The sequence below is a fragment of the Oncorhynchus mykiss genome, chromosome 16 (assembly GCF_057628025.1).
Source record: "Oncorhynchus mykiss isolate SJ-2025 chromosome 16, ASM5762802v1, whole genome shotgun sequence".
Classification (NCBI taxonomy): domain Eukaryota; kingdom Metazoa; phylum Chordata; class Actinopteri; order Salmoniformes; family Salmonidae; genus Oncorhynchus; species Oncorhynchus mykiss.
The window spans coordinates 8,979,298-8,989,062 of NC_143037.1; positions in this window are offsets into that span (position 1 = coordinate 8,979,298).

The window sequence follows — 9,765 nt, forward strand, 5'->3', positions numbered from 1 at the left end:
CTGGCTGTCCACTGGTTTGGAAAACAATGACTGATAGGCAGCTCATGTTACATGCTAACCACACTGTTCGCGTCACAAAATAAATGTACACATGTTATCATTGTACCCACACTGCTCACGCAACTCAGCGAGCGTCTGCGTGGCAAGGTGCTAAAATAGAAATAGGTTCTATTTGTGACGCTCGACACACTGCAAGTCCGGCCTCTCCCATATTCTCATTGGTTTTTAGTAGCATTTACCCACGTGGTTGATTGAAAGATGAACTGACATCCACACTCCAGTCGGTTGTAGTAATGCACCGTAAGGTTGTTTGCCAATAGCCATATAAAGTCCAAAGAAGTAAGAAAGAAGCCTGAGTCCATTTGTGGTTTCACAGAGGGTGAAAAAAAGAGTTGGGTAACGTGGAATCGGTGAGGGTAACCAGAAGTGATCTAGTGATAATTGTGTTTCTGTTGGTCAGAGGGAGAAGATGCTCGGAGTAAAACAAATATGGGCAAGAAAAGTGAATTTCTTCATTCTCAAGAAAAGGGCACCAATGAAAGGAGTGATACCTGGGGTAGCAGATATAAACGTTGACCAGCTGAGGGGAAAGATGGCGAGAGTGGGGAAACAGAAGAGTCATTGTCTGTTCTTTTGAGTTTTGAAGTTGAGTCTTTGTCCGACAAAGTGAAGTTAGGATATATCAATTATCCTGTACTAGCTTATTAAGTGCCGAATACATTACGATGTTACAGGTGTCAAGCTTATGGGCATGTGGCAGCAGTGTGTAGGAGGGAGGATCCAAGCTGTGAGAAATGTGCAGAAGGGCATGAGACAAAGGAATGTGTAGCATTAGGGAAAGTAGTGGAATGTGTTAAATGTAGGGGTGCCCATGGGGCTGGGGATCAGACATGTCCCGTGCGAGAGAGGCAGGTTGAGGTTTCCAGGGTTAGAGTAGTGCAGAAGTTGTCATATGCTGAGGCAGTGAAGAAAGTAGAGGAAGATGGGGAGGAGTGGTGTGAGTAGTAGAGATATACCAGTACAGAGGGAGAGGCCAAAAAGTGATATAAGTTTCAGTAAGATTGGATTTTTAGCATTTATAACAATGGTTATCAAATATACTGCAGGGATGAAACATACATCTCAGAAAATTGAGGTTGTGGTGGCAGCTGCATTTGGTGAGGTATTTGGGTGTGTGAGACTTGACATCAGAAGAGTTACAGGATGTGTTAAGTGGTGGTGTCCCATCCTGTCAGGGTGATGGCATGAGGTAGAAATAAATACATTTAATTAGTGGAGTAGGCTGGTGCTCATTTTATTTGATATCATTTTTGAAATTAGTGCGTAATATTAGGTAACCTAGTGGTTAGAGCATTGGGCTAGTAACCGAAAGGTTGCTAGATCAAATCCCTGAAAATGTGTTGTTCTGCCCAAGGCAGTGAACCCATTGTTCCTAGGCCACCATTGTGAATAAGAATTTGTTCTTAATTGACTTGCCTAGTTAAATAAAGTTTAAAAAAACAACAACATGTATTTAGTACATTTTTATTTTTCAAGCAAAGTACAAGGGAGTTGTACTCCAGTCTAGTAGGTGGTGGTAATGCAACACATTAGATGCCAACCGCCATTAAACCTCATAGAAGAAGAAGCCCGAGGAAGGAAGAGAAAAGGAATTCGGTTGACCGTTTTATCTGTGGATTAATCGTCGGGAGTAGAGGACCTTGTGCATTTCAGGTAAAATAACAACCCATTGTTTATAAACACAGGACAAATTAGCTAGCAACAGCAAGTTGCTATATTTCCATAAATGTTTAATGATTTTCGACCTGTCCCCAAATTAATATATTTGGTTCAGACTTTATTTTGATATTCCATTGTGTGTAGCCTGATTGTATCTAGAGTGGGGGTACAAAATCATCATCCCGCGTCCGGTTTGGGCAGGATGTTAGACCCTGTGGCTGTCTGGTTTAAATGAACTAAAACAAGAGTGGGAAAATTTAGGGGACATCCCAGCATGGACCAGAAAATTCCAGTATGATGTAATTGCAATTCTGAGTGTTTCTTGGAAAAGGGTTAGGTTTCTGTACAGCACTTTGAGATATCAGCTGATGTAAGAAGGGCTTTATAAATGAATTTGATTTGAAATAAATTTGAGTTTAGCTAAATGCTACAGTTGTCAACAGCAATAAATGGCCAAATCAAATTGTATTAGTCACATGTGCCGAATACAACAGGTGTAGTAGACCTTACAGTGAAATGCTTACTTACAAGCCCATAACCAAAATGCAGTTAAAAAAATACAGTTAAGAATAAGATATAAAAGTATCAAGTAATTAAAGAGCAGCGGTGAAATAACAATAGCTAGACCATATACAGTGCCTTGCGAAAGTATTCGGCCCCCTTGAACTTTGCGACCTTTTGCCACATTTCAGGCTTCAAACATAAAGATATAAAACTGTATTTTTTTGTGAAGAATCAACAACAAGTGGGACACAATCATGAAGTGGAACGACATTTATTGGATATTTCAAACTTTTTTAACAAATCAAAAACTGAAAAATTGGCCGTGCAAAATTATTCAGCCCCTTTACTTTCAGTGCAGCAAACTCTCTCCAGAAGTTCAGTGAGGATCTGTGAATGATCCAATGTTGACCTAAATGACTAATGATGATAAATACAATCCACCTGTGTGTAATCAAGTCTCTGTATAAATGCACCTGCACTGTGATAGTCTCAGAGGTCCGTTAAAAGCGCAGAGAGCATCGTGAAGAACAAGGAACACACCAGGCAGGTCCGAGATACTGTTGTGAAGAAGTTTAAAGCCGGATTTGGATACAAAAAGATTTCCCAAGCTTTAAACATCCCAAGGAGCACTGTGCAAGCGATAATATTGAAATGGAAGGAGTATCAGACCACTGCAAATCTACCAAGACCTGGCCGTCCCTCTAAACTTTCAGCTCATACAAGGAGAAGACTGATCAGAGATGCAGCCAAGAGGCCCATGATCACTCTGGATGAACTGCAGAGATCTACAGCTGAGGTGGGAGACTCTGTCCATAGGACAACAATCAGTCGTATATTGCACAAATCTGGCCTTTATGGAAGAGTGGCAAGAAGAAAGCCATTTCTTAAAGATATCCATAAAAAGTGTTGTTGAAAGTTTGCCACAAGCCACCTGGGAGACACACCAAACATGTGGAAGAAGGTGCTCTGGTCAGATGAAACCAAAATTGAACTTTTTGGCAACAATGCAAAACGTTATGTTTGGCGTAAAAGCAACACAGCTGAACACACCATCCCCACTGTCAAACATGGTGGTGGCAGCATCATGGTTTGGGCCTGCTTTTCTTCAGCAGGGACAGGGAAGATGGTTAAAATTGATGGGAAGATGGATGGAGCCAAATACAGGACCATTCTGGAAGAAAACCTGATGGAGTCTGCAAAAGACCTGAGACTGGGACGGAGATTTGTCTTCCAACAAGACAATGATCCAAAACATAAAGCAAAATCTACAATGGAATGGTTCAAAAATAAACATATCCAGGTGTTAGAAAGGCCAAGTCAAAGTCCAGACCTGAATCCAATCGAGAATCTGTGGAAAGAACTGAAAACTGCTGTTCACAAATGCTCTCCATCCAACCTCACTGAGCTCGAGCTGTTTTGCAAGGAGGAATGGGAAAAAATTTCAGTCTCTCGATGTGCAAAACTGATAGAGACATACCCCAAGCGACTTACAGCTGTAATCGCAGCAAAAGGTGGCGCTACAAAGTATTAACTTAAGGGGGCTGAATAATTTTGCACGCCCAATTTTTCAATTTTTGATTTGTTAAAAAAGTTTGAAATATCCAATAAATGTCGTTCCACTTCATAATTGTGTCCCACTTGTTGTTGATTCTTCACAAAAAAAATACAGTTTTATATCTTTATGTTTGAAGCCTGAAATGTGGCAAAATGTCGCAAAGTTCAAGGGGGCCGAATACTTTCGCAAGGCACTGTACATGGGGGTACTGATACAGAGTCAATGTGCGGGGGCACCAGTTAGTTGAGGTAATATGTACATGTAGGTAGAGTTATTAAAGTGACTATGCATAGATGACAACAGAGAGTAGCAGTGGTGTAAATTTGGTGGTGGTGGTGGGGGGGCATTGCAAATAGTCTGGGTAGCCATTTGACTAGATGGAAGAATGCACTTTTACATTTTTATATTTATTTAACCTTGCAGACTGTGCATGCAGAGGATTGCAATACCATTGAATTGGGGCTAGTTGAACCAAAATATGCCACAATTGCCTTGTGTAACCTACAAAAAAAGGTTCACTGTTATAAGCTAACTTTTTTTGCTGAATTTAAGCAAAATTCCCAAAATTCCCGGGCTTAACTTCCCATGGAAAATTTCAGGTAAATTTCCCAAAAAGTTTCCGACCCTTTGCAACCCTAACTCAGACCTCGAGATAATATGTATTTATATAACGTGTGGGTCTAATCCTGAATGCTGATTGGTTAAAACCGCATTCCAGTCGGTGTCTATTCCACAAGTTTCCACCAGCTAAATCTATGATGTTAAAATGCCTATTTACTGTTTTCCATCTGACTGAGCAATCCACTGTCTCATCAGCTCAGACAGGCAATTTGATATCCACTATAAAAAGCATCTCAAATCAATTCCAGACATTATCTCACATTTCTTGTAGACTAACATTTAGTTTACAACAGCAGAGATTTGTCTCAGCCTCCAGTATTTATGCTGCAGTAGTTTATGTGTCGGGGGGCTAGGGTCAGTTTGTTATATCTGGAGTACTTCTCCTGTCCTATTCGGTGTCCTGTGTGAATCTAAGTGTGCGTTCTCTAATTCTCTCCTTCTCTCTTTCTCTCTCTCGGAGGACCTGAGCCCTAGGACCATGCCCCAGGACTACCTGACATGATGACTCCTTGCTGTCCCCAGTCCACCTGGCTGTGCTGCTGCTCCAGTTTCAACTGTTCTGCCTTATTATTATTCGACCATGCTGATCATTTATGAACATTTGAACATCTTGGCCATGTTCTGTTATAATCTCCACCCGGCACAGCCAGAAGAGGACTGGCCATCCCACATATGCTCTCTCTAATTCTCTCTTTCTTTCCCTCTCTCGGAGGACCTGAGCCCTAGGACCATGCCCCAGGAATACCTGACATGATGACTCCTTGCTGTCCCCAGTCCACCTGACTGTGCTGCTGCTCCAGTTTCAACTATTCTGCCTTATTATTATTCGACCATGCTGGTCATTTATGAACATTTGAACATCTTGACCATGTTTTGTTATAATCTCCACCCGGCACAGCCAGAAGAGGACTGGCCACCCCACATAGCCTGGTTCCTCTCTAGGTTTCTTCCTAGGTTTTGGCCTTTCTAGGGAGTTTTTCCTAGCCACGGTGCTTCTTCACCTGCATTGCTTGCTGTTTGGGGTTTTAGGCTGGGTTTCTGTACAGCACTTTGAGATATCAGCTGATGTACGAAGGGCTATATAAAATAAATTTGATTGTATAAACCTTGCTGTCTGTCTCTACGATATTTGCAACATTTCAATATTCAATCCTAACCCTTACAATAACCCTAACTTTAACCCCTAACACTAACCCAAACCTAACTCCTAACCCTTACCATAACCCTAACTTTAACCCCTAACACCAACCCAAACCTAACTCCTAACCCTTACCATAACCCTAACTTTAACCCCTAACACTAACCCAAACCTAACTCCTAACCCTTACAATAACCCTAACTTTAACCCCTAACACTAACCCTAACCTAACTCCTAACCCTAACCCTTACCATAACTTTAACCCCTAACACTAACCCAAACCTAACTCCTAACCCTTTCCATAACCCTAACTTTAACCCCTAACACTAACCCTAACCTAACTCCTAACCCTAACCCTTACCATAACTTTAACCCCTAACACTAACCCAAACCTAACTCCTAACCCTTACCATAACCCTAACTTTAACCCCTAACACTAACCCAAACCTAACTCCTAACCCTTACCATAACTTTAACCCCTAACACTAACCCAAACCTAACTCCTAACCCTTACCTTAACTTTAACCCCTAACACTAACCCAAACCTAACTCCTAACCCTTACCATAACTTTAACCCCTAACACTAACCCAAACCTAACTCCTAACCCTTACCATAACTTTAACCCCTAACACTAACCCAAACCTAACTCCTAACCCTAATCCTAACCCTAAACCTAAGCTTAAAATAAATCAAATCAAATGTATTTGTCACATACACATGGTTAGCAGATGTTAATGCGAGTTTAGCGAAATGCTTGTGCGTTTAGTTCCGACAATGCAGTAATAACCAACGAGTAATCTAACCTAACAATTCCAAAACTACTACCTTATACACACAAGTGTAAAGGGATAAAGAATATGTACATAAAGATATATGAATGAGTGATGGTACAGAACGGCATAGGCAAGATACAGTAGATGGTATCGAGTACAGTATATACATATGAGATGAGTAATGTAGGGTATGTAAACAAAGTGGCATAGTTTAAAGTGGCTAGTGATACATGTATTACATAAAGATTCAGTAGATGATATAGAGTACAGTATATACATATACATATGAGATGAGTAATGTAGGATATGTAAACATTATATTAAGTACCATTGTTTAAAGTGGCTAGTGATATATTTTACATCAATTTCCATCAATTCCCATTATTAAAATGGCTGGAGTTGAGTCAGTGTGTTGGCAGCAGCCACTCAATGTTAGTGGTGGCTGTTTAACAGTCTGATGGCCTTGAGATAGAAGCTGTTTTTCAGTCTCTCGGTCTCTGCTTTGATGCACCTGTACTGACCTCGCCTTCTGGATGATAGTGGGGTGAACAGGCAGTGGCTCGGGTGGTTGTTGTCCTTGATGATCTTTATGGCCTTCCTGTGACATTGGGTGGTGTAGGTGTCCTGGAGGGCAGGTAGTTTGCCCCCGGTAATGCGTTGTGCAGACCTCACTACCCTCTGGAGAGCCTTACGGTTGTGGGTGGAGCAGTTGCCGTACCAGGCGGTGATACAGCCCGACAGGATGCTCTCAATTGTGCATCTGTAGGAGTTTGTGAGTGCTTTTGGTGACAAGCCAAATTTCTTCAGCCTCCTGAGGTTGAAGAGGCGCTGCTGCGCCTTCTTCACGACGCTGTCTGTGTGGGTGGACCAATTCAGTTTGTCCGTGATGTGTACGCCGAGGAACTTAAAACTTACTACCCTTTCCACTACTGTCCCGACGATGTGGATAGGGGGGTGCTCCCTCTGCTGTTTCCTGAAGTCCACAATCATCTCCTTTGTTTTGCTGACGTTGAGTGTGAGGTTATTTTCCTGACACCACACTCCGAGGGCCCTCACCTCCTCCCTGTAGGCCGTCTCGTCGTTGTTGGTAATCAAGCCTACCACTGTAGTGTCGTCCGCAAACTTTTTTTTAATTTTTTTATTTTTTTATTTTTTTTACCTTTATTTAACCAGGCAAGTCAAGTTAAGAACAAATTCTTATTTTCAATGACGGCCTGGGTGGGTTAACTGCCTGTTCAGGGGCAGAACGACAGATTTGTACCTTGTCAGCTCGGGGGTTTGAACTCACAACCTTCCGGTTACTAGTCCAACGCTCTAACCACTAGGCTACCCTGCCGCCCCGAGCGAATGATGATGATTGAGTTGGAGGCGTGCATGGCCACGCAGTCGTGGGTGAACAGGGAGTACAGGAGAGGGCTCAGAACGCACCCTTGTAGGGCCCCAGTGTTGAGGATCAGCGGGGTGGAGATGTTGTTACCTAACCTCACCACCTGGGGGCGGCCCGTCAGGAAGTCCAGTACCCAGTTCCACAGGGCGGGGTCGAGAGCCAGGGTCTCAAGCTTGATGACGAGTTTGGAGGGTACTATGGTGTTAAATGCTGAGCTGTAGTCGATGAACAGCATTCTCACATAGGTACAGTATTCCTCTTGTCCAGATGGGTTAGGACAGTGTGCAGTGTGGTTGCGATTACGTCGTCTGTGGACCTATTTGGACAGTAAGCAAATTGGAGTGGGTGTAGGGTGTCAGGTAGGGTGGAGGTGATATGGTCCTTGACTAGTCTCTCAAAGCACTTCATGATGACGGAAGTGTGTGCTACGGGGCAGTAGTCGTTTAGCTCAGTTACAGCAGACTGGGATAAGGAATGATTGAATATGTCCGTAAACACACCTACCAGCTGGTCTGCACATGCTCTGAGGACGCGGATGGGGATGCCGTCTGGGCCTGCAGCCTTGCGAGGGTTAACACGTTTAAATGTTTTACTCACGTCGGCTGCAGTGAAGGAGAGTCCACAGGTTTTGTTTGCGGGCAGTGTCAATGGCACTGTATTGTCCTCAAAGCGGGCAAAAAAGTTATTTAGTCTGTCTGGGAGCAAGACATCCTGGTCCGCGACGGGGCTGGTTTTCTTTTTGTAATCCGTGATTGACTGTAGACCCTGCCACATACCTCTTGTGTCTGAGCCGTTGAATTGAGACTCTTCTTTGTCTCTATACTGACGCTTAGCTTGTTTGATCACCTTGCCCTGGTTCACGCTTTCAGTTTCACGCGAATGCTGCCATCAATCCACGGTTTCTGGTTTGGGAATGTTTTAATCGTTGCTATGGGTACGACATCGTCAATACACTTTCTAATGACCTTGCTCACCGAATCAGCGTATTCGTCAATGTTGTTGTTGGAAGCAATGCGGAACATATCCCAATCCACGTGATGGAAGCAGTCTTGAAGCGTGGAATCAGATTGGTCGGACCAGCGTTGAACAGACCTGAGCGCGGGAGCTTCTTGTTTTAGTTTCTGTCTGTAGGCAGGGAGCAACAAAATGGAGTCGTGGTCAGCTTTTCCGAAAGGAGAGCGGGGGAGGGCCTTATATGAGTCGCGGAAGTTAGAATAACAATGATCCAGGGTTTTACCAGCCCTGGTTGCGCGAATCGATATGCTGATACAATTTAGGGAGTCTTGTTTTCAGATTAGACTTGTTAAAATCCCCAGCTACAATGAATGCAGATATGTGGTTTCCAGTTTGCATAGAGTCAAATAAAGTTCGTTCAGGGCCATCGATGTGTCTGCTTGGGGGGGGGGGGAATATACACGGCTGTGATTATAATCGAAGAGAATTCCCTTGGTAGATAATGTGGTCGACATGTGATTGTGACAAATTCTAAGTCAGGTGAACAGAAGGACTTGAGTTCCTGTATGTTGTTATGATCACACCACGTCTCGTTAACCATAAAGCATACCCCCCCGCCCCTCTTCTTACCAGAAAGATGCTTGTTTCTGTCGGCGCGATGCGTGAAGAAACCAGCTGGCTGCACCGACTCCGTTAGCGTCTCTCGAGTGAGCCATGTTTCTGTGAAGCAAAGAACGTTACAGTCTCTGATGTCTCTCTGGAATGCTACCCTTGCTCGGAGTTCATCAACCTTGTTGTCAAGAGACTGGACATTGGCGAGTAGTATACTCGGGAGCGGTGAGAGATGTGCCTGTCTACGGACCCTGACCAGAAGACCACTCCGTCTACCCCATCTGCGGAGCCGTTGTTTTGGGTCGCCTAGTGGGATCTGATCCATTGTCCTGGGTGGTGGTCCAAACAGAGGATCCGCTTCGTGAAAGTCATATTCCTGGTCGTAATGTTGGTAAGTTGAAGTTGCTCTTATATCCAATAGTTCTTCCCGGCTGTATGTAATAAGACTTAAGATTTCCTGGGGTAACAATGTAAGAAATAATACATAAAAAACTAAATACT